A 25,927-nucleotide genomic window follows, 5' to 3' on the forward strand; every position below is an offset into this window, starting at 1 on the left:
CCCGAGGATTGCTCTGGGGCCTTGACTCACGCAGCATGAGGAAGCCCCTCTCTTTCCAGCACCAAAACCAGACTCGTCATCTCTCCTGGCTGGGACACCCTGCCTCAGCCCCTCGCTCTGCATCCAAATGGAGGGATGACTTGCATGGTGTGCGGGCTGCCCTTCCGCTGCCGAAGCAGACGGGGACTGTGCAGGAAGGAATCTTTGAGACGTGAGCAGGCTCATCCGCACCTGGGGAGGCCGCTCGGTCGGCCCCCTGGCCCGAGGGGCTGCACGTGGGAGGTCACTAGCAGGGGTGTCTCAGCTCTCCACCCCTGACCCCGACATCCGCTCCGTGTCTCCCATCACATGGGAGGCCCCAGGGCTCAGGACGGAGCCTGGCCCCAGCAAAGGTGTGGCTGTTGCTGTCCGCACCCGGCATATTTTAGTGCTGTTGAGCTAAGCGTGAACGGCTTCTTGTTTCAGCAACGGCTCCGGACACTCGTCTTTCTTGCTTTGGAAAAAGACAGCAAAGCCGTTCAGAAATAAAACTTCAGCCCTTGGCAGAGAAGCTCTCATTACCCAATAAGTGAAAAAGGAGGGAACCATCCAGAGGTTAAAGGACAGGGCGCTTCGCATCAGCTTGAGGGAAAGCCCAGAGGGCGATAGCTTTTTATTAAGAAGGACCCATGCTCTGGGGAGGGAAGGGAGCTCGCTTTCAGTTCAGCCTGGCTGCAAACACCCCGCCAACAATGTCTCTGCTTCTATTCTCAGCCATTGATTTTTTCCCTCCCTTTGAGCCCATTAAGGCATGTTCTTTTCTTTTTTTGCTCGGGGAAAAATAAGGACTATTCAGAAGCTCAGAAATGAGGGGTCATGTAGGGAGGTTAGAAGAACACAGAAGTGACTAAAACTGGTTTGATAGGCGTGCCAAGTCTCAGAGCAGGTGTTTGGGGCAGGAGGGGGGACCCTGCTCTCGGCTTCCTGCGGTGACCTGGGGGCCTGCCCTGCTCCTAGCTTACAACAGGTCCTCCCCGGCCCCTGCGCAGGGGGCCGAGCTCCTGAGTACCTGGCAGGTAGGGCTGAATGAGGCCCAGGACACTGACCCCAGCCCGCTTTTAACCAAACCAGGCAACAAGAAGGGATCCTCTGGGATCTCCAGCTCTGCCCTGGGACACACCCCCTTTCCACGTCTTTCAGATCAGGGCGGGCTGACACCGTGAAAGCGAGGTCCACTCTGAGAACAGGAAGTGTTTCCCTCTTCATTATGACACAGTGTATTCGGCCGCTCCTTCATTTCTTCCCGTGTACCCTGCGTGCTCTGTACACGAGCGTGTACGTACGTGTGCACGAGTGGGCGTGCATGACGGGGAGTTAGGAGTGATTCTGAGAGAGAGGAGGCTCGGCCCTTAACCTCACAGTTCGACTCCTGCCTTTTCTATTCCTCCACGCCTACCCCCGGCTTAGAGAGGCAAGTCTTTTTGGGGTGGGGGTCCTGCCAATCGCTTCTGTTAGGTAGGTATGCCTCCTGTCTCTTGTTTGCTCCCCCTTACAGACAGGGGTGGACCGGGGTGGGCAGTGCACCTGCCGCCAGAACTGAGGACAGCCGGTTCCTCCCGGTTCACAGAACTGGTGGCTCACGGGTGAGGGCGCAGCGGCTGGCAGAGGTGGGCGTGGGAGAGACCAGGACTTCATAAAACCTGTGGAATCCCTCTGACCGCGCTGCTCGTGGGCCTAGGCCTAGACTGTTCTCCGCTCTTCCTCTTCATACTAGGAACCTTTCCGGAGAGTGTAGGCACCTTATCACGTGTTAGGTCACATGCTGTTTGCACTTCTTATTGGTGGTAATAAACTTGGCAGAATCTTGAAGTCGTTTGCCATCAGCTTGGGCCACCTTCACATATTGTACGATCCAGGTGCCCGCTGTCGTTCTGGGTGTTTAAATCTGTGTGGTTTAGCTTGGCTGAGCTGGGACCCTGAGGCTGGCGGTGCAGACAAAGCCAGTCCACGCCCCTTACTCCCTCCACCCCAGCCTACTGACGGGCAAGGAGCAACCAGGAATAAGAGTGGGAGAGAAACTGTGACCGAGAGTTAAGGGCAAGAAGATGAGGAGGAGAGATATGGGGTCGGGAGTGTCTTTCCCATCTGCCCCTTGGCTGGGTTTGGACCCTCAAGTTGAAGGCCTGTGAGTCCTCAACGGTGATAGAACTGGTCTGCAGGTGCCATGCAAGGCCTGCACCCCGGACGGTGCTGGGGAGCTGAGGCTCCTTAGAGTGGCTGAGCTGAGAAGGCTGCGAGTTCCCTGCTTCAACTTGGAAGCCAGGACAGGCCTGACTCCCTGTGAAATCTTTTGGGGGCAGAAGAGACTCTGATGGGGGCAAGTTCCTGTTTGGGCAGAGAGAGGAGGACTTGGGCAGGGAGAGCCATTGCGACCCGAGCAATAATGCGAATGGATCTCGAGCTGGGATGGGATATAAACTGGTGAGAGACTGCGCATCCCTGCCGCATGTAGTGACCCAAATCAGGGAGACCGGAGTCCCACGTGGGACAGCGCATGGGTCAGGGAGGAAGGAGAGGCGGGTTCTTCGAATGGCTTTGCTCACAGGAGTGGCTGCTGCAGCTGGGGTGCTGCTGTCGCCCCCGGCACAGGCAGCTCTCGGGAGTAGCTCAGGAGCTGGGTGACGTCCAGTTCTTCCTGAAGGAGGTAGGAGGTCACTGCAGTGTGTGTGTGTGTGTGTGTGTGTGTGTGTGTGTGTGTGTGTATGTGTGCATGCGCACAGGCATAACCTCTGCCTTGGGACCGTGGAACTCGAGACAGAGAATCCAAGCGTGGAGCTGAGGCAACCGACGGCAGTGCTGGAGAGGCGGGATTCTGCTACTGCAGCGGCTGCCGCAGCCGTGGGCTCCTGCACACGCCAGGGTGGGCTGGCAGAGAGTAGGGCGCTCCTGCTACACGGCACTAGTTTGATGCTGTAGTAGAGTGTGCCGTGCTGCAGTAGCAGACAGAGGCCTCCGAGGCTCACACAATAAAAATTTATTTCTCGCTTCCCTTTGTGTAGTGGTTGGCTGGTTCTGCAGAGCTGCCCTCCTCTAAGAAGCGACTCGGAGGTTTTGGTGGCTTCCCTTGGGTGGACACGCCAGCTGGGACATGTGTTCAAAGTTGCTTGAGCGGGGAAAGAGAGAGGGGGAGGACACGCATCAGCTGTTCACCGCAGGGGCTCAGAAGGGTCACACTGAAGTGTCACAAGACACTGGAGCAAGATAGGAGATGAAAGATATTATCTGCTTGGAATTCAAGTGTGCCAGAGCAAGGGTAGCCACTGGTTACCCCTACCTCATCCTTCTGGTCACTCAAAACACTGGTCAACTCAACCCCTTGAAGCCTCCAAATCCATAGAGCTGTTGATTGGGCTACTGGATGAAATTGTTTTTTAAGTGAAATTTCCTATTTGCTTCCATAGACGCAGGAGGATGTGTCTTGAATCACCAGGTAGCTGTCCAAATTTCAAGCGAGAGAGGAGCTGGAATGCCAGACAGGAGGATGGGGCAGACAGAGAGGGTCTGGGGGAAAGGGAGTTTGGAGAAACTGGTGGGTGGGTGGATGGGGGACACCCTGGTATAAGGCCTGCCGCAGCTGTCCTGTGGCCCAGAAGTACGTGGGAATCCTGGGAAAGGATTTCCCAGCTGGTGACTAAGAAAGGAAAGTGTTAAAAGAAAAACCTTAGACAAATTAAATTTAGCAGAGTTTAATTGAACAAAGGACAATTGGCGAATCTGGCAGCCCTGAAGCAGAACAGTTCAAGTGACCTGTAGAAAACAGAAGTGAGTACAGAAATAGCCAGATTGGTTCCAGCTCTGCATTTGCTTTAGTTGAACACGGTTTGAACAGTTGGCTGCCTTTGATTGGCCAAAACTCGGTGACTGACACAAGAGTAGGTTATAGCCTGTTTACACATCTGGTGAGTTTGCAGTTCACTACGTGCAGAGAAACCTGTAGGCCAGACTTAAAACATGTAAGGAGGCCACTTTAGGCTAAACTTAATCTAACAAAAAGAATTGTGGAAGAGGTCTAGAGAATCCTAGTTAGATTCCTGAGCTCCTGCAGCCCACTCCCTTCTCCACGAGCCCCCTGAATAGGGCTCGGAGTTGCAGGACACCACTTAAGAGACCAAAGATGCATATCCGGATGCCCATGGTACAGCGCCCTGAGAACTCAGCGGCAAGGGCCGTGTTTTCTTCCCTGAAGGTTCACTTTATAGTGTTGTGGTTCTTGCTGCAGAAGACGCTAAGACAGAAAAATAATGCAGAGCATTCCTCTTTCATTCCAGTCTAACTGGAAAATGGGAGGAGGACTTAGCAGCTAATTTTGTGGCTGGGCATTTTTAAGGATACTTTTTAAAATTCAAATGAAGACTCTCTCTCACTTATCTAGGCTTTCCCCTCTCCACTTCTTAAAGAGAAATGGAATTTTGTCCCACCAAGGCTGCTCATGTCTCTGGCTGGAGAGGAGGACTACGTTCTTCTCCCTGGACGTGAATTTTACATGGCACTTTGGAGGGCATTGTCCTCGTTCCTGTCCCCCTCCACTGCATGCTGCCTCCTCCAGCCTGCTCTTTTTCAAGGAAATCACAAAGTTTGGAACACGCATTGGTTTTAGCCTTCAGCCGGTGGTGGGGCTAGTTGGCGGCACAGCATGGTGGAAATCACGTAGGTGCCAGTCAATGGACCTGAACTTGAGCCCTGGCTCTGCCCTACAATGGGCTTCTGGTAAGTGACTTCATTCCTTTGTGCCTTTATTGTCTCATCTCATCTCCTTTGGGGACTATGAAACTTAGGCAAAGCATTTATCATTATCAGTTGCATAATAGGGATGCACAAATAGAAGCTAATGTCACCATTATTTGGGGGTGGAGATGGAGCTGTTTTGAATCTTATCTTGGTCACAGACTCATTCAAGTGTCTGATGAATGCCCTGGTATCTTCCCCTAGAAAAAGGAAATAGGCAGATGACACAAATTTTTGCATGCATTTTTATCAATTGCTTATGATAGCTCAGTAGTTCTCAACCAGTTTGATATGAATATCCTTTTTTTAATTAACAATATGTTTTGCTTTCTACTCCCCTCTCCCAACCTGATAGTAGTGGCACTTCTTATCCTGTTGATGGAGAAAATACTTAATGACACACGGCTACTCTGAATTTGGTAATGCTCTTAAATTATTCTGCATTTTGTTAATCACAGCAACGACTACATAGATTAGAAAGGAAAAGTTGTACATATATCTATGGGCTGCACAATTTATTCCATCTGCATTCAATGTTTGGTGCCCATGCATATTCCTCCATTGTTAGAAATCTTTCCAACAGACAGGTTTACATTATCAGAGACTGGAAGAAAATCAAAGGACTGTTCAATCCAGCTCCAATATTTCATATAACATGGAGGTCAAAGCAGGGAAATCAACTTTTCCAAAATCACACAGCCAGATGGTATTAGCCGGGTAGACCAGAACCCAGGATCCCCACGGCTCCACTGCTGCCGGAAGCCAACTCCCTCTGGTAGTCCAGGGTTGGTAGAAATCCTTCCTTTCCTATCAGCCAGTGGCAGTGGCTTGTGGGGAGTGAATTGAGAAATAAAAGCTTGGCAGGTAACTCCAGTCTCAAAGCTAGAATGACTGTATAATTTGTCTCCCAAACTGGGGCATGTCTGAGAATGAAAGGGACTACTATTAATAATTATGCCGGGGCAGTAAGTGTCACTGGGACTGTTCTGGGCAAGCCGGGACATATGGTCACCCCACTAGAAACCCACAAAAGCCTTTCAAGGGCCTGTTTCAGGCATGTTAAGAGCCATTCCACAATAGGGATGCCTTGCTTGGAGGAAGTTGGGTCCAGTGTCTACCTTTGCATTTTGCCAGCTTCATGTCTTGAGGGAACAGCAAAAAAAGCCTCAAATTCTGGAAACGTATTGGGAATTACTTTTCTCTTGCTGTAAACTTCCAAAAGATTTTTAGTTCCCTATTTCTCACCCCCACCCTACCTTGAAGATGCCTATAGTTTCCTAGCAGAGAAGCTGGGGCGAGCTAATATTATGAAGAAACAGAACTAAGGAAGGGATGGCCTGTGGTGCTGGTCAGATCTTAGCAGGTGATCCCACTGGAACCTGCGGGTCACTGCCTGCAGACCTGCAGAGGGGTCTTTCCTGGTGGGAACAGAGTGCTCTCTTCTGGCTCCAAGGCCAAAGGGATCTGGTCCTTACAGACTTAACAGGGGTGTGGGCCTACTCTCCTGGAGAGCGCTTGGGACTGGGTAAACTTGGGCAATTGTTTCTTCTCTACTTAGCTTTCTAATCTATGACATTAGAGGCTGGACTAGTCCACTGCTGCTCTGTGTTAGTCAGAATGGGGTGATCTGTGTGGTGCTAACAGACAACCCCCAAATCTAAAGGAGTTGACAGGTGCGGATTTGTTTCTCACTCATGCTGCCGTTGAACATGGGGGTGCAGGGTGGGTGCTGCTGCCCTTCGTAACCTCACAGAGTCCCGGCCTTCATCCACGGCCCGTCCTTCCACGATGGCTACTGCGGGGAATGGGGCAGTGGCGACTGAGTGCCGGCAACCACATGTTTGCTCCTAAGAGTGACATGTGCCATGCACACCTCAATGGCCAAACAGTTTCATGGCCATCCCTGAACCTCAAGGAAGCAAGGAAGAGTAGTCTTACTGAATGTCCAAAGGGTGGAACATCAGAATATTTGTAAATACTACCATGAATACTCCACCCTCAATTTTTTTTAAAAAAAAATTCAAACTTTACAATGGAAGCCTCATTTTCTTCCTACCCCCCCAAATGAAATCTAATTGAGAGGCATACAATATAAAATAGGTAGAAGTGAAGTTAATCTGGTTGAAATAGGAGTTGATGACCCAGGTCTCCACCCTTTGGTGACAACAGGATGGTTGCTGTCTCTTTAGGAAGACCACTTGATAACATTGGCGATGATGGATCGGGCTACAGGGGAGAAAGGACTAGTTAAGTGACTTTACGAGTTTTTAGACAATGGAGAATGAGGGCTGGACTAGAAGATGAGATGGGAAGGTATATTGGTTATTTGTAGCTGTATGAAAATCACCCCCAAATTGGAGGCTTTAGAGGTTACATGTCTAGTAACTCACAGTTTCTGTGGGTCAGGAATCTGCAGGTCCCCTGCTCTAGGGTTTGCCCCAAGCGACAGTTAAGGTGATGAGCCAGGCTGCTATCATCTCGAGGTTGAGCTGGGCACGATCCCTTTCCAAGGACTCTCAGCAGCTGTTGGCAGGATTCAGCTCCATGTGAGCTGTTGAACTGAGGTCTCAGTTCCTTGCGGGCTGTTGGCTGGAGGCTGCTCTCAGTTCCTGCCCTGTCGCTAGCTCTCTGCATTGGAACGCACGGAGCCAGAGAGAGAGTGGGAGCAGGGCAGAAAGAAGCGTCTGTGTTTTGTAACCTGAGGACGGAAGTGACAGCCCATCACCGTTGCCATATTCTACTGGTTGAAAGTCACGGGGTGCAGCCCATGCTCAGGAGCTCACCCCAGGGGATTGTGGACACCAGAAAGGGAGGTCACTGGGAGTCGCATCAGAGGCCACCTGCTGCAGGAGGATTTGGAGGAGCTCGAGAAACCTGAACATGAACGAGACTGAGGGCTTGTGGGTTACGAGGATGAAGGAGGAGTCGATGATGCCTCCAGAGCTTTAATTTGGACAAGGATGGCTGGTGGGGCCACTATGTGAAGTGGGCATGGCAGAGAGAGGAGACCCAGCAGAGAGTTAAGGCTTGAGACGTTGTCTGCCAACGGGGCATGAGTCAGTCCAGGCCTCTGACTCCTCAGAAACCGAAGACAAACTCCCAGGTGGACACCACACCCATCGTGCTCTACTGTCTCTTGTCTTCTCTCTGCCTTGGAGCTGGTGCCTTCTAAAGGAATTCAGAGCGTGGGCCATAGCAAGCAGAGGTGATTGAAGTGATTTCACATTTTAGCCCTTTCCATGGACATGGCTAAGCTCTCACTCCTGCTCCAGGTCCCCACAGCTGCTACTAGAGCTGAGGAACCAAAGGGGCCACAGAGCCAGACTGGCAGGAGGCTTTAGAAGAAAATGAAAAAGACACAGGGCTGTATATAGAAGGCCAGCCGGGATCAATTCTCTATGAGAAATACAGCAAGAGGCTTATTTAACATTTTTTTTCCACGTGTGTAAATTTCCTAAAAGGTTGACCTAAATGAGTTCTTACCAAGATCTGATAGCACAGGACAATGGAATAATCCGTTTTAATAGGATTACAGGCCCTGCTAAAGGAGACTGGCAGCTTTTAGTTTCTGCGCTGTAATATGTGCTCAAAGACAGCACAGGAAAGAGAAGACAGAAGACAGGTTTCCTGTGTTGGTTCATACTCCCTAAACTGCTGATACCTCTAGCTCAGAGTATCCTTGGCTACTCAAACCAAGAACATCTGGGATCCTCTTCTGGCATTGTCTCTAACTAGTTCTCAGTCTTTAGACCTCTCTGGACTTCCATGAAAGGAGGCGCTGAACTAAATGATCCCTCAAGGACAGTAGCAGTGGCTCTTGGTCTCTTCAGGCCATCCTTCCCCCAAGGGCTCCTCCTGTCTCCATTATTCCAGGTTCTTTACTGCAGGGATCAGCAGGGAAGAGACTGCAGGCCTGGCCCAGGGAGTCTACGGATGAGGCTCCGTGTGTCGGAGCGTGGGCCGCTGACGCCAGTCTCGGGCGTTCACTGATGCGGAGGAGTCTCTGCATTCACTGCAGAAGGTGCTGCCACGTGGGACGGAGGTGTGTAACGGTATCTCCAGGGCAGAGCAGCCTTCTGGGTGGCAGGCCTTCTCTCCTTCACTCACGTTTGGAGAGAGAGTGCTGGCGGACGCACAGGGGAGCCTGCTCTGAATGTTAAAGGGAATTCCTCCTAGAACAATGCATCCTGTGAAGGGCAAGGTCAATCAAGAAGGGAAAAAAAAAAATTCAATTCCATCCTCACAAAGGCAGGTGAGGGCTGCGTCATATCGGTAGCAAGCTGTTAATTAGGAATATATTCTGCAAAAAGGGCCCACGCTCAGTGCGCCGGCATGCCTTAAGTCAGCGCTTTAAAGGCAATAAAGTTAATTTGAAAATATATTCATTGAGTCACAATGAGGGAACGAAAACAGTATTTTCTCAAAATTTCATTCAATTGATGAAACACGAAGAGGCTATTTTATTAGTCACCAGTTTTAATGCTCTGTATATCAACTCAGTTAAAGAAACCTTGTTTTTTTTTTTTTAATCCTCAATCAAGCTCCTCATGCGTCTAGCAAGATCTAATTTGCTTAAATGAGGAAAATGATTTTTTTTTTCTGTATATGGACCTCACTTACACGGGAGACCATTTCTTAGTCACCATTACCTGGGTCCACACTTTGGATCTTTCTTGCCTTGCCTTGAGAGTGAGCCATAGGTTGCTTTACCCACCAGGGCTCAAGATCAGAGGTGGGTATTTGGGAAGAGGAGTGAGTGAGGTCACACATGGAAGTGGAAGAGTAGAAGGAGCAAAGTCAGCCAATTAACGAGCACCCTTTTGTTAAGCACTTGCTGTGTGCATAGAATCATGGGATACAGAAGCATGAACCAGAGTGCGTGCCCCCAGTTGGCTTTTAGGGAAAACAGTGTCAGTGAGTAGCAGGTTAGCTCGGGAGAGAAGGGATCGTGCCTATCTTGTTTGTGGCTGTGTGCTTGGTGCCTTGAATAATGCATGACACTAAAAAAAAAAAAAATGTTATTCGAATGACCAAATGTGAAAAACATGGAGGGCAATGGTGTTCAGGAAAAGGAGACATTGGTTTGGGCTCAGGAGCCAGAGCATGTGCGGGAGGGGCACGTGCCCTGAGCTTGCAAGTCCCCGTGCCTGGATCATGCTGTCTGCCTCCCTGCTTTTCTTTGCCTGCCAAATTCATCTAGCACTTCAAAGCTCTCTTTGCATTTTCTCCAAGTTATCTTCCTTGATCTTGAAGCCAAAAGAGATCTTCCACTCTTTGCACTCCAGTAGTACTTTATTGTAACTAGTAATAGGCATTTATAAGGCATTTCTCATACATTTCAATGGAGGGTAGTCGGGAGAAACGAGCTGGACTCTTTTTGAAAACATCCCGTTTAATTTTTACAATAACCTCAGGGGGAAAGAACTATTATTATCTGCTCTTTACAGCAGTAGATACAGGCACAGGAAGGCTGAGGGACTTCCCAAAGAGCCCAGAGCTGGTACAAGGTGGTCCAAAGTGGACGCAGGTCTACTGGCTCCAAGTCCCAGTTTACAATCACCAAATCATGCTGCTCTCTCCCCTCCTCTGCTCCACCCTCCTACTCCTGAGCCTTCCCCTGGAACAGATGTGGTAGATTCACATACAGTACGTAGATTTAACACTTGTGGGAGACAGTAGGCATGGCATGTCTTGTTCTGTGTGTTCACGACTTGGCACAAGACAGATACTCAAACTTGTCTGGAAGATCAACACAGAAGGAGCCCAACCACATGTGAACTGTCTGTGCCTCAGCCCTGATTGGACGCCTTCCCTGCTTCTGTTGTCCAAATGAAGCCCATAATCGCCTCCCCTTCTTGCCAGCCTCCCCAGTCTCAGCTGGGCAGCCAGTCCAACATGGGAGGGCTGGCACTTAATGAGACTAGGGCTCCATATCTGACAGACCCACGCTCCATTTAATGCATAGAGCTCATATGATGAGCCCAATGTTATATGCATTTTAGAATTCCAAATTCAAATCCAGGAAATATTTACTGAATACCATGAGCAGAAACACAGTTCTCAAAGATTAGAAGAGAGAGAGGGAACAAGAGAAATTAAAGAGAAGATTCTGTGACTTCCAGGGGGTGGGTGGGAGGGTGGCAAATATGACCCGGGAATAAGGCTAGATCAGCTGGCTCCTCAAGGCTGACTCAGCCCTGGAAATGGTGTTTTCTGGACTCTAGACTGCCCTGCCAGGAGCTGTTGGTATGAAAGCTGAGATAGGTTTGCTGTGATTTGCACACTCACCTGCCTGGCCTGCCTCTTGCCCAGAAGGTGCATTTACACACCTGCTCTCTACATTTGAGAGGTGGCCTGTCTGTGGTCACAGGTCAGATGACACCATCTGGCACCGGTAGAACTGAATTCCAAGTCTTGGCTTCCTTGGAATTGTGCTCAGACAATGAAGCTCCAACTACAGAATGTGACCCCGGCCTCTCCTAAGACAAACTGAGGTGACCTAAGATTTCTGATTTGGATGGAAACCGCATTCATGAATGCTGTCTTTGCTCAGATTTGGTGGACCTCCAGTCCCAGTTACTAGCCAGTTCTGCATGTCCACTCAGGTTATTTTCACTTCAGCCTTAACCTTCATCTTTGTCACTTAGATTTCTGTTTGATTTGTTAAGCCTTTCTCTCTTTGGCCAATGGTTGACTTGATTTTCTGGTAGGAGGAGTCCCTTTGTGACCCTTTGGCCCTGTTTGCCTGTTGTACTTAAGCTCCTGACGCCAGACTATGGCCTCAGCCTTAGACTTTGTATGTTGAGAAGGAACATTCTTAACCAAAGCTGTCATCAGTCCTGTCCCAGCTCAGCAGCAGCCCCTGTAATTTGATCCTCTTTCTAATGAGCCCCTCCTGGGTGCCCACATGCCTCTGTGAGCCAGGCCATCCTCCCTGCCAGCTTTGCCCAAAACCAAGTTCACATTTGAAGCTTTTTGTTTGGGTCATCAAGAAAGGGACCTTTGGTGCATTCCCAATCTCTAAGATAAGTTTGCAAAGAGGCTGCTGGGCTCCTTCTCAGTCTAGATAGAGCCACCTGATCTGTCCTGTTTCTGTGTCTCCTTTGCCACCCTTCCACCCTCCTGGAAGTCACAGAATCTTCTCTTTCGTTTCCTTCTCTCTTCTCTCTCTTCTAATCTTTGAGGACTGTGTTTCTGCTCATGGTATTCAGTAAATATTTCTTGGATCTGAATTTGGAATTCTAAACAAATGATGATTTATGGACGGCGAGTGGAAAAGCATGCTGTTTTCACTCCTTTTAAAACCCAGTAATGACCTAGGGGAAGAACAGTACATCTATATCTGTATCTGCTCCTTTCTCTGTATCTGTGTCTCCTTCTCTATCTAAATCTATATATCTACATCTATATGTGTATGCATAGGGATACAATGGTGTGAGTTTAGTAGCCTAGCACGACTTTGTCACGCCATTGTCTATTATTTATATTTGACTTGGTGGGAGACAACACTTACTTGCAATGCAAAGATGTAAAATTCCATCATACTCTTCAAAAAATATATATGTAAATTTAGGCCAACCCCTTCAAGTGAAATAAAAATATATAGCATTTATCTGTGTGCTATGGAGAAGCACATAGTCAATTCATGTCAGAATAATACCCACTGGGAAAATGAGACTCTAATTGAATGACCTTGGGCAAGTACCTCAAACTCTCAGGACCTCAGTTTCCTCATCAGCCAAAAAGAAGAAGAAGGAGGAGAAGGAGGAGGAGAAATAAGAACAAAGAGAAGAAGAAGAAGAAAAAGAAGAAGAGGAGAAGGAGAAGAATTTAGATCAGATGATCTCTGAAGGGAGCCCAACTCCTGTGATCCAGAAGTTTATGATATTTGGCTGTCATAGTTTAATGAACAGTTTTTACTCAAAGTCTAGTCTTACAGAATCTTTTAATAATATTACAATTGCATGGAGAAGAACACAATCCTCCTGGGTCTGGGTTGCGCACCATTCAAGGTATAGTTAAGAAAGCCATGCCAGGCAGTTATGCAGAGAGAATTTAATAAAAGGAATTAGCTACAAAGAATTGGAAGCATGGCAAAGCCAAGGAGGAGACAGAGAAGGAACTCAAAGATTCACAGCAGCAGGAAGTCATTATCATCCTTGGGCTGTAGGGACAAAGGAAGAGGTCGTTTTGTCAGAGCACAAGATCCAAGGCTTCTAGGGGGAGAAGGGGCGATGGACAGAGGGGCACTAAGGAGACATGGAACCATGTTAGGACATAACTACTGTCAGGAGTGCCCCTCAAAGGCTAAAGGGAGAGGAAAGTAGAAATGACATGCCTTGTTTTTTTTGCCTCTTTCCCACCATTTGATTCCAGAAGCTGAGGGAAGCCAGAGGGCAAGGGAGTCTGGGATGTGCCGTATGCAGTGGTCACACCCTCGGAATACAGAGCAGGCGAGGGGACATGCCTGGGCAGCCAGCTCCTCTGTGAGTCCCATCCTCGCCTGACTTTCTAGTGCCTGGATGCCTGAGAAAGGGACTCCCATGTGGAAAGATGTTCCTTAGGCCTTTTCAACCCCTGTCACCTAACATTTGGATTGACCCGGTAAGCATCTTCTAGGTTCTCGTTTATAGCAAATTTGTGAGATTACCAATTAATAACTATAATTACTGAATACCTGATATGCTCAAAGCAGTTTATATACGATATCCCTTTCTATCCTCTGGCAACCCTGCTTGGAAGATATAAACCACTCATATTTTAAAGAAGGAGGTGGAGCAACATGCCCAAAGGCCACAGCTGGATGTGTAGGAGGTGGATGGGACACAGGAAATTCTGACTCCAAAGCTCTTTCTCCAATAGAGGCAAGGCCAAGCCAGGCAGAGTTCACCATTTGATAAGGAATGCTGTTTTGATTTCTGGAAGCAATGGCTTTGAAATGCCAGGAAGCAGTAGGAACAGCAAACACTCAGGGAGGGAGTAACCACGGGGCCCCAAACCTTCCGAGATGTGTCTGCCTGGAAAGCAGCTGCCACCCTGTCCACCCCTCCCATCCAGGGGCCTTCGAGCTTCCTGGAAGCTTGTTGGTATCATGTGCTTCTTGGCCCTTATAACCAGATTTCTCTATTTAGAGATCGCACTCGGCTGGTAAATGTGGTCGTGGAACACAGGATAATACAGATGCTATTGGGAAGAAGCTGAGTAAGGCCATTAAGGAGAGAAGAAAGGCTGGTGGCCGTGACGGTGGAGAGCTGGGGCACAGGCGGCTGCAGGCCAAGGTGAAGAGGAATGGAATGGAGATGGAATAGAGCAAAGAGGTAGACGTGAAAGAAGTGGATGAGCCCCAGGAGCTGATGGTCTGGGGGGTGAAGGCAGGGAGCAGGGGGATGTGATTAGGTCAGGAGGGCTCTGCCCTCACAAACCAATCAATGTTATCGCAGGAGTGGGTTAGTTATCAAAAATGGGCCACCTAGGCTCCCTGAGCCTCGGATCCTTTCTTTAATTGATTAATGGTGTTAATAGTACTTATCTCGTGTTCCAGGTGAATGGAGAATGTCTGGAGCCCAGCAGAATTTGAGGTCTGATGGAGAGAAGCAGCTACAGAAGACCAGGCTGGCCACCAGCCCAACTTTCATTCACTATGTGAGGGGGTAGGAAAGCCACGTAACATGCCTTCCGGCCGTGGGTGACTGCTGGAGCAGCAGACGGTGGCCCAGGCCCCTGCAGCGACAGCAGCAGCATGCTCGGGGTGATCTGTCATGCTGCACAGGGTTATCACTGTAATTACATCAACAACAAGTCCTCTATTTGAAACAGGAGCTGGGTGTACAAGAGGCACCTCCCGCCAAAACAACAGGCACCTTGGCAGCACCTGCCACTGCTGCGGCTGCTGCTGGTGCCCTGGTGTCTTGGCATGGGCTGGCTTTGCTGGACCCTGGCCAGACAGAATGGGCAAAAAGGCCTCCACTCTGCTGACGGTGGGACGGTAGGTAGAGAGGCAAGCTTCCTTCAGTCACTGTCTAGAATTGTCACTCTCCTTCCTGACCAGAAAGAGAGAGAGACAAAAATAGACACAGAAGTTTGAGAAAAGGGTAATACATATATTCCAGAGGAACTGGCGAGGTGACAAACCCCAGAAACCCCTGGAAATGCACACCTAAGGAAGGAGGAGGCTGTATTTATATCTTGAGATTGTGATGTAAAGGAGAGAAGAAGATATTATCCATGATATATATATATATATATAATATTTACATAGACTATTATTTTTGTCTTCAATGATTAAATAACATCAGCAAGATGAAGTGGATTCTGAATGAGAGGTTGAGTAGGCTGGTGGCATTCCCAGGAAAGAGCCCAGGGAAGCACGGGGAGTTGAGGGCAGAGTGAGAGACCCCTTCATGCTTTCTCTGGGTGTGCCCATCAGAGGCCAAACACAGAGGGAAGGTAGAAGGGGACAGGATGGGCACAATGCTGAAGACACTAAGTGCACTAAGTGCAGCTAAGAAGAGCCAGCCCTGGATTACGAGTTATGAGACCTGGCATGGAACCTGGCCCCTATTACCAACTCACTGATAAGCAATCTGGGGCTCAAACTCTTTGAGTCCTGCTTTGCTCATCTACATCTCAAAATAATGCAATGTTCATTATCTATGTTATAAGGTAGATGTGAGAATTAAATGATACAGGGCATGCAGCCTATTTCTCAGTCTGCATACAAAGCTTATTAAATGTTTTAGAAGTATTATAAAACATATAAACATAGAAAACTGTGCTATTACCTAAGTTTCTTTCTACCAATTGAGTGCAATTCAATTCAGAAAGTTTCAACGTGTATTAGGGACCTAACATGTACAAAGAATTGTGCTTACTTATGTGGAACATGCCTGTTGAAAAGCTCCACATCTTTCCCTTAGGAGGCTTAATGATTTGTTGCAAGGGGGGAAAGAAACAAATATATTCACAGCTAACCAGGACACTGGGTGGCCCGTGGCACAATAGCCACATACACAAAAAGCTATGGGAGAGTTGAGGAAGAGCCGAATCCAAGCTGGCGGGATGAGAAAAGCTGGAGGGATGAGAAAAGCTGGATGGATAGCTTTGAAACAAACTCTGAACTAGCTTTGAAAAGGCTGGGCACGGTGGCTCATGCCTATAATCCTAGTACTCAGGGAGGCCGAGGCTCAGGAGTTCGAGATCAGCCTGAGCAAGAGCAAGACCCCGTCTCTACTAAAAATAGAAAGAAATTAATTGGCCAACTAAAAATATATAGAAAAAAATTAGCCGGGCATGGTGGCACATACCTGCAGTCCCAGCTACTCGGGAGGCCGAGGCAGGAGGATTGCCTGAACCCAGGAGTTTGAGGTTGCTGTGAGCCAGGCTGACGCCACGGCACTCTAGCCCAGGCAATACAGTGAGACTCTGTCTCAAAAAAAAAAGAAAGAAAGAAAATTGAGAGAAGTGCTGGGCTTCTGGCTGGAAAGAATTTCCGGAAGTGGGAAGGGTAGAAGCCACGGCAAGAGGACAGGTAAAGTAGGTCTCTATTGTGGACTTTGAGTACTGCATCTTCTGGCGCACAGGAAGATGGGAAGCGCCATTTCCGGGATCTCCGCCCCTCACTTCCTTCCTGATCTGGATGTACACCAGCGGCACGCGCTTTCCTCTGAGATGTATAAGGCATTTGAGACCTGACCCTGGTGATTTAGATTCTAGCTGAGTCCCTAGATCTGGGTTTTGAATTCTGTTTCTGCTTCTTGCAGACTGTCTAACGCCGAGCCTGTGTTTCCATTACTGTTGCACATACGTCACAGCATTCGTTGTAATTATTAAATTACACAAAACACGAACGCACATTAAACATCGTGCATACATCTTACCTTTGTTCCTGTATTCTGTGGATTCTTTAATGGAGGTGGTGGGAAGGGGGAAATTTTCCTTTATATCTTAGTTGACAAGATCAAAAACGAGAATGTGAGAAACTCTCATAGAATACACTGAACCAGTAGTGAAGCTGGACCCTGCCATTATCGGGGAAGTATCCGGGAGCTATCTATTGCTCACTCAGGAGTTTTCTGTGCTGTATGTTGGAGGTTATACCTCTTGGTTTATAGAGAAACACTTTAGAATGTGCAATTATTTGGGAAATTAATTTTGAGCAGTTGAACTTGTTGCCAAAGACAATACAAATGGGGAGGTAGTTATGGTTTTCCTCCTGTGATGTTTTGAGGGCAATTTACAATAGATGCACAATTTTATTTTTTTTAAAAAAGGAGTAGTTGCTTTTTTCTCACCCACAAACTCTGCCTAGGTAGCAAAAAGTAACTCGGGTCCAATGTGCAAACGCTGCAGATATCTTGCTCTAGAATTCTACATACATCAAGCTCATCTCGTGAAATTGCCTTACCAGCTTTGAGAGAGAGAATAAAGAGTATCCCAAACTGGTTCCTGGATCTCATCCAAAATATTTCAAATATTTGATATGACATAATATGAGTGGGGTGTTTTATTCCCCCAGGGCTTGGAGGAAGGAAATTCCTGACCGCATAATTATATTCTGACCTCCTGAAATTTACCCTGCTCTGCACTTTGCAAGGGTAATGCTATTCTTTTTTCTTCTGAGTGGGGGCCTTGTGCTGGATGGAAGGACACTTTTCATTTTATCCACCTACTCCTTGGCTAAAGTGGCTGCTTTCTATACCAACAACGTCAGTCCCCTGCATTGTGTAAGGGTTTAGGACATCTACTGTGTCTGATGTTAGGTGTGCTCTGAACTTAACTGAATTGCATTGGAGCAAATCAACAACGCCCTGCTGATATAAAAGCAGCCTTGCATGCCCGAAACAGGCAGGGAATCAGGACCCAAATGTACATGTTGACAGCGCAACTTGTCCAGATGTAACAATTGCAATTTCTAAAGTCAAGTACCAACTGGTCTGGAAAAAAAGAGAGGTGGAATTCAGTAAAATAAAACGTTAGCTGTGCTTGCATTTGAGTGAATGCATCTTGTTTTTAAAATAACTGCACAGTTGGATTTGAATTTTTTTTTTTTTGTGATTGGTTTTGTTTACATTTGTTTTTTTTTTCCCAAGTAGTGTTTTCAAAAGATAATTTATGTCTGTGATCACATCCTTAACAAAACTAGCTAGTCACCCACTTAAAATAAATATTTCAAAAATAGGTAAAGTGAAAAATAGGCTGTGTTCATTACTACCTTAGATAATGTCATGGAATAACACTGGTGACCTCCTTAAGACAAAGTTATCTGCTCCAGATCGTAAAAGATTTCCCAGCATCAGAGAAAGCACACACAAGCCGAACTCCAGCTATAGCTCTTTGATCCACAGATTCTTCAATACGAGGGACTTTTTATTTTTCAGAAGATCGTCTTTTCCAATATTGTTCTTAAGTTTGTAGTATGTTCGTAAATGTAAGGTATTTTAAGAATAAAGTTGTATTTATAGATTAAACCTTTGATTTGCCATATTTCTATTCCTTCTGTTTCTTCAATTGAAAAACTACCCTTGCAGACTTTTAAACACACATATAAATATCAAATCTGTCGTGCATTTTTAAACTGTGCATATTCTACAACTTAATTTTTTCACCTAATGAGATAATTGTAGGAGAGCATCCCATGACAAAACATATAAGGCTTACTTCCTCTGGAAAAAAAAACACATTGAATTCCATGGTACAAAGATGCCATGGCAGATCAAGTCATTTTCTTATTGAAGGACATTTGTGATGTTTTAAACTTTTTTCTACTATAATTATACAATGAAAATCTTTTAATGTGCCATTTTGCATCTGTGACAAGTACTTTTCTAGGATAGGTACCTAGAAGTGAAATTTCTGGGTTGAAGGATATGCATATTTTAAATTTTAATAGAAACTGCCAAACTTATCTCTAAAATTGTTGTAACAATTTATATGCCCATCAACAGTATTTAAGAACTTGTTTCTGTACACCTGAGCCAACGTTTTCTATTATTACTAATTTAATATTTTATAAACTGTTTAGCAAAAGTGATATCTCATTGTTCTTTTATTAATAATTTGCTTTTTAATTGAGTTACTGAGCAACTTTGTATCTGTCCTGATCTCTTTAAACTTACTTTTTAAATTATATTTTATTTAAATAAACCAGTGTGTGCCTATAGTACAAAAAGCCAGGGAGTGCTCAAAGTGCTATAATGAAAAAAAAATATCAACCCTCTTATTTCCTTTTTTACATTGTTTCTTTTCCCAAAGACAAAATCTTTCAAATTATGATTGTTTTTCCCTCTATATTTCTAAATAATATTTATGCATTGCTATCTTTTGATTCTTCATGTTTTTCTGCATTACCCAATGACTTCTGAGGCAAAAACTGCAAGTATTCTAGCCAAAATACATGCTTCCATTCTTGCCTACTAATAATAGTCTTCTATATACTATTAATAGGTAATGAAAATGTTTCTAGCCAAAGAACTGGGTTCTACCACCTCCCTTATAGATAAGGGTGGTTGATGATCTGTTAAGCAGAAGTTATTTGAAAGGAAAAGATCTTTAAAAGAAACGGACTCAACTGGCATATAAGTGAATTTTGGCTTTCCCCCCATTCCTCCTTCTTCCAGCTTGAAACACAGCTATAATGGCTAGAGATTGAGCAGTAGTTACCCTGTGACCATGAGACAAACCAAGAAATTGAATTGTCATATTAAAGATGATGGCACAGAAAAACAGAAGAAGCCTGAACCCTTGTTTTCCATGGAACTTCTCCACCCAGTTAGCTTTGGCTTTCTTATACCCTGCTAATCATTTAACATTTTTGGACCTGCATTTTAATTTTACATATTATGATCACATTTAAAAATATTCTCTGTGCACACTGTCTGGGGGATGGACACACTTGAAGCTCTGGTTCAGGTGGGACAAAGGAAATATATATAATCTAAACATTCGTACCCTAGTAATATTGTGAAAGAAAAAAAAAGACAACACATACACAAAAATAAATAAAAATATTCTGTAGTTTCATGGAAAATGAAGATTTTTGTCCTGTTTTATTTTCTTCATGTTGTCTTATGGTTACTTTTGAAAGTCTAAAAGGCAAAAATGTATTTTCTGCACTACCTTGAAACTAGAATTTTAGTATATTTTTAATGTTCTTATGCATATTGTACATGGCTTTCTACAGAAGTTAGATTTATTCACACTCACAGTAACATATCTATCTTAACATTAAGTATTATCATACTTTTAAATGGTTTCCAATTTATAACATCTTTCCCCCTATTTTTTTATTACTAGTGATATCTGAACATGAAAAAAACCTCTTAATAGTCTTTTATCTTTCCTCTTCTTTTATTTTTAATAAACTTAAACTTTGTTCTCTTTAACTGATATCTCTCCATATCTTCCTCCCCTGTGTTCCCTGATAGCTACCATTCTATTCCTTGAGTTTGGTTATTTTAGATTCCACTTAAAAGGGAGATATTTTATATTTCTTCTTTTGTGAATTTGATTTTTATCTCCTTTGTTTATCATATTTTTACTTTCCTTTTTATCTTTGTTTTACTAGTTTTTAAGAGCTATCATATTTCTATATTAATGTCCTTAGCCTTTTTCTTATTCATTTTGTTGTGAATATTTCTCTCCAGTTTTTCAGGTTTTTATTTTATTGATTATTATTTTTGGTGTATGCAAATTTTCATTTTTATATAGTTACATTTATTAATGTTTCTTTTGTGGTTTCTTTTATTGCTTTTTTTGTTTAGAAAGTATTTTTCCCACCCAGGGAGAGCTTTAAGATACTTATTCGTATTTTTCTTTTAATTATTTTTACATTTAATTCTTTAGAATAACGGGAATTTATTTTGATATGCATGTATACTGAGGTTTTGATTTGCTTTACAAATAGTTTAACATTTTTGCAAGATCTTTTACTTACTAATATAGAACCTTTCCATATTGTCTTGTCGTGTCCCCTTTAACAATTAATAACCAGTTGCTTATTTCTGGACTATTCTTTCAGTTTCAGTGGGATGTTTATTCATTTTTTTTTTTTTCATTTTTTTTCATTTTTTTTTTTTTTGGCCAATGTTATGTTTATTTAATGATCACAGCTTAGCAAGGTAATTTAGTATCTGTAAAGGTAAGTGAATAGTTCATATTCTTTCTTCCATATTATAACTATTTCTTGATTGTTTCTAGAAGAATTTTAGAATCATTTTGGTAAATATTCAAAATATCTAAGTGGAATTTTGATTTAGATTATATGAATCTTAAGCCTTATTTTTATAAAATGCTAATATGTTGGGAAAAAAAATCAGTCTTCCCATCCAGAAACAATATTTATTCAAATCTTTATCTCTAATTTTGTAGTTTCTTTTATAGAGAGTTCTTCCATATCTTTTTAAGGCTTTTTTTTTTTTTTGTAGGTGGCTGATATGTTTTGCTTACTTCTGTAAATGCAATTTTATTTCCATTTTGTCTTTTAAATGATTATTGCTGGCAAATAGTAAATCTGATTTTTTTCACATTTTCACTTTTTTTTCTTTTTTTACATTGCATATGGCCACTTACTGAACTCTAATAAATTATAAGAGCTTTTAAATTGATTCTCTAGTGTTTGCTGGGATATAATTAGATTTCAAATCTGGCTCTCCTTTAGCTTGTTATAGTTTTATTAATTGCTCCTGAACTGATATCTGAATCTCTTTTATTCTTCCATACTGTAGTGGGGGGAGGTCTGGGAAAGGGTCTTTGAAGAAGTCCTCACCTAGAAGGGGAGGTTAGAAATAAATCTTGAAGGAAGATTAAAATGTTGTCAAGACGAACAGACTGAGTCCATTCCAGGCAGAAGAAACAACATGTGCCAAGAAACAAAAGCCTAAAAAGCCAGACATGGGAAGGGGGTTGTGAGTAGTTTAGTACAGCTGGATGTAGGGTGTACAAATCAAATCCCAATTCCTTAGTGTATACTGTCTGTCCTGCTCCAGCTTGTCTGTCCCTTTCCCTTCGGTCCTGTCTTCTACCATTTCTTAGCATGTTATCTATGAACGGGCCATGCGGTACTTTTTGCCATTCAGACTGTCTTTCTGGTTCATGTCCATGCCTCAAACTCCGACTCACACTTCAGTGTTCTCCTCAGTAGTTTTCTAGGTCCCCGATGCAAAATGAAGCAAGGATTAATACTGTGGTAATATAATTTTCTATCACTTTGGCATATCAGTCTCCCACCTTAACCAGAGTGCAAAACCTGTGTCTTTCTTATCTTTCCATCTCTTAGCATCCAGCCAATGTCTGGCACACAAAAGGCTGACTTAAATTGAATTTGGGGCTTTTGCAATTAAGAAGGATATTACAGTTGCCTACTATATGCACATGGTATTTCTTCCCTAGGTTTAGTTATCCTGATTGAAAAACCACTGTTTTATGCTACTTTTTGCTATTCTGCTCTAGCCTTCTTATCAGATTCATGATGTTTTTGGCATTTGTTCTCTGCTTTTGCAGACGTTGGCTTCTGAACTGCTGTTGGTTCTAGCCTAGTAGGTAGAAGGAGCCAGAAAAAAAGCTTTTATTACTTTTCTAACATGAGAGAGGCAAAGCTCATGGATTAGGAGGGAAGGCCAAGTAGGGAAATCTAATGAAATGTCTGCCCACAGCAAGAAGGGCAACTGATCATACTGTACCGGAAACTTGTTTGTTTGTTTTAAACTTTTGCTTTTATGATAGAGGCTAGCTTTGTTCAGATAACAGAAGTGAAGGGCCAGATGTCCTTCACAAACAGAGAGAAAAAGGCATTTTATAGAGGAGTTCTTTAGTTAAGGAAAATTTCTAATCCGCTACTCCTGACACAGTCACCTTAAATATTGCATTTCTGCATCTGCAGACTCTGCAAGGGATGGAAAGACCTACAATTAAACACGTCTTTTTTTTTTTTTAAAGATGATCATTAGCATTACAGGTGTGTCCAAATAAGACAATACAGATTGGTTTAAAATAGATAAATTAAATCAAATGATTGTCATCTCTACCCAGTGCCAAGGAGCAGTTGGGCTGGATGTTGGACTGAGCCCGACATCTGTTTTGGAGTTCACCCACAGGAAACTGGCTTGACACTCATGTTGGTTCATTCTCTCTCTTGGAAGGCGAGGCAGGCTGGAGAGGCTGCTCTGGCACAGTGTACTGCCTTGGGAGATGGATGGGGCGAGGTTGTAACAGGAGGTGACCAAAGGCAGATGGAACTGCAGAGGCTGCGTGCAGAATCATGCCCACGGGGCAGTACCACGGGATAAACCAGAGAATCAAATCTGCAGCCAGACCCAGGCACAGGGCAGGGGCAGAGCCGGGGGAGCAGCCTGGTACAGGAAGGGGCAAGGGACCGGGGCCTCTCCTGTGACTGGGCCCAGGCACCCCAGCTCCCCCCTGACAACCACATGCAAGGTCAGGGTTTGGATAGAACGATGCTGCTTGGTGCCTGGGCAGATTGATGGGAATGTTCTTAATTCCTCACCAGGCCTTTAATGAAGATATTAAATCATGTTGACCTCACAGACCCACTTGATGGAGCCTCATGCTATTTACACAAGATGACAGGTACTTCAGCTCATTGCACTTGGATGAGTGTTTACTCGGCTGCTTAACGTTAAATTAAGTGAGAAAAATAAAAGGAGGCGAGAAGTAATGTAGAATCAATTTCTTACCTATGTATACTCGGTTTTATGAAACACAGTCATTTGGACTTCACTGCGGAAGGCTGGTTGTGAGCCACAAATTTGAGAAATGAGGATGCATTGTCCTATGATCATCGCAAAAGTATGAACTGTTAACCTGACAGAGAAGACAGAGCAGAGCTATAAAAGGAAGACACATGTTCCCACAAAGCACCCCAGGGATGTGGTGAAGAAACAAGGAGTTTTAGACTTCAAAAGCTGTGATGACATTACTCTATGACTTCATATGTCATTTATTAATAACAATGAGACTTGTTAACATTTGTTGGATGCTTATTCTATGCCAGCCACTCTTTCAAGTACTTTGCACAGGTAGGCTTTGTTCATCTCCGTGAGATCCCTAAGAGTGAGTTACTACTATTCTATTCTGTATGTTAGGAAATTGGGGTGCAGGGAGGGTAGGAAACTTGCCCAGAGTTACACAGCTGGGAAATGACAGAGCCAGAATCAGGATCTGTGCTCAATCTTTTCCTACATTCCGTTTTATTTAAATATATCATAAGAAGGATGGTATTATTATCTTCGTTTTATAAATTTGGAACTCAAGGTCCAGAGAGGTCATGTAAATTGCCTGAAGTCACGTGGTAAATAAAATAAAATGATGTGGCCCGGAGTCACAACTGCACCTGTGTCACCACCGGATGTGGCTCACGGAGAAGGACACACTGCCGTGTCTGCGGTATTCCGGCCAAAAATACACAGCCCGGATCTAAGCACAAAGAGACAGTCAGACGTCCACGCTGAAGGATGTTCTGCAAAACGGCCGGAATGGGCTTTTCAGAAGTGTCAAGGTCGTGAGCAGGGAGCAGAGCTGGGGAACTCTCTGGATTAAAAGAGACTGGAGATTGTAGAGACATACCAGCTGGTTGCAATGTCGGTTTTTACTGAACTGAGATTAAGATGCTTCATCTAGAAAGGACAGCACTGGGACAGTTGGGGAGATCTGAATACCAACAATTTTTTAAACAATAATAGTATTGTGTTAGTGTTAGGTTCCCCAAATGCAATAGCTGCCTTGTGATTTCAAAAGAGAATATTCTTGTTCTTTGAAGAAACCTGCTGAAGTATTTAGGAGTCAAGTATCATGATGCCCATGACTACCTCTGAAATGGTTTAGCAAAAAAAAAAAAATGTGTATATGCACATATGTGTGCATGTATCTATACTTATATGTACATGTTTGCATGTATATTTATGTGTGTCTACATATATTTATATGTAGGCATATATATAATATATACACACATGTATATTTGCAGGGGGAGGGGGAAGGAGAGAAATTTAATAATTGGTGACTTTTTAGTTGAAAGGTATAAAAGTGTTCATTGTACTATTCTTGCAAGTTTTCTGTGGGTTTGGTGTTCTTGACAGTATGAATGTTGGAGGAAAATATCTGTGTCTGTCTGACTTCCTAACTCCACTTTTAGCCTTTACTCTAAAATGTCTGCAAGGTCCAAACTGCTGATCTGGCCCTCAGTGGAAATATGGAATATTATCACCTCTGCATATAAAGACACCACTCCATATTTACTATGTATTCAATCAGCACATATTTTTATTGAGCACTTACTATATACGAGGCACACCTCTGGGTCCTGAGGGTAAATAATGACAAAACAAGGTCATATCCCTGACCTTGTGGATATGGGGAAACGGGTATAGGAGAGAGAACATAAATAGCTACATGAGGACATGTTTAATGTTATCTCAGCCAGAGATAAAACAGGACGTAGCTCATAGTGATGGGGAAGAACGTAGGGCCATTTAGATCAGTGAGGTCAAGGAAGGCCTCTCTGAAGAGGTGACTTTGGGCTGAAACTCGAACGGGATGAGGGAGCAAGTCCGAGGCAGATGTGGAAGAAGTGTGGTCCATGCAGGGGACCCGGTGAGCAACTGCAGGCCCTGCAGTGAGCCATCCCAGGGGCCACCTGTAGCACTTCATGTCTCTTTCCATGTCACTTTAACCTTTTCCCGTTTTTGTTTTATGTTGTTTTTATTTTTCAAAATGTGCAATGCACTTCAGCAAAGATTCTCTTAAAAGAGTGTAAAATGACATTTTTTCCTTAAGGTATAATCTTTTGCTGTTCAGAAAACACAGGTGAGGAAATAGATGTACTATTGAAAGACACTCAGGTGCAAGAAAGGTCACATTTCTTTTCTTTTGAAAACTAAATCTAACAGATTCTTTCCTTATATTCCAAGTTTGAAGAGAAATATTGTATGGTTCTAATCAGTTTTCCTGGGGTTGCTCTAATCTGAGGAACTCCACGGGAGTTCAGGGATTCCTGCAGCACACACACACAGGCCACTTGGGGAAGTCCCCCTGCACCCTGGCTACCTGCTAAAATGCCCTCTCTTGAGCCCTGCTGCCCCTGCCTTTCTGTGTATCCATTTGGAAGAGCACTTTACACACTAAGTTGGAAAGTTACACATGTTACAAGCAA

The sequence above is a fragment of the Microcebus murinus genome, chromosome 7, assembly GCF_040939455.1.
Source record: "Microcebus murinus isolate Inina chromosome 7, M.murinus_Inina_mat1.0, whole genome shotgun sequence".
NCBI lineage: Eukaryota > Metazoa > Chordata > Mammalia > Primates > Cheirogaleidae > Microcebus > Microcebus murinus.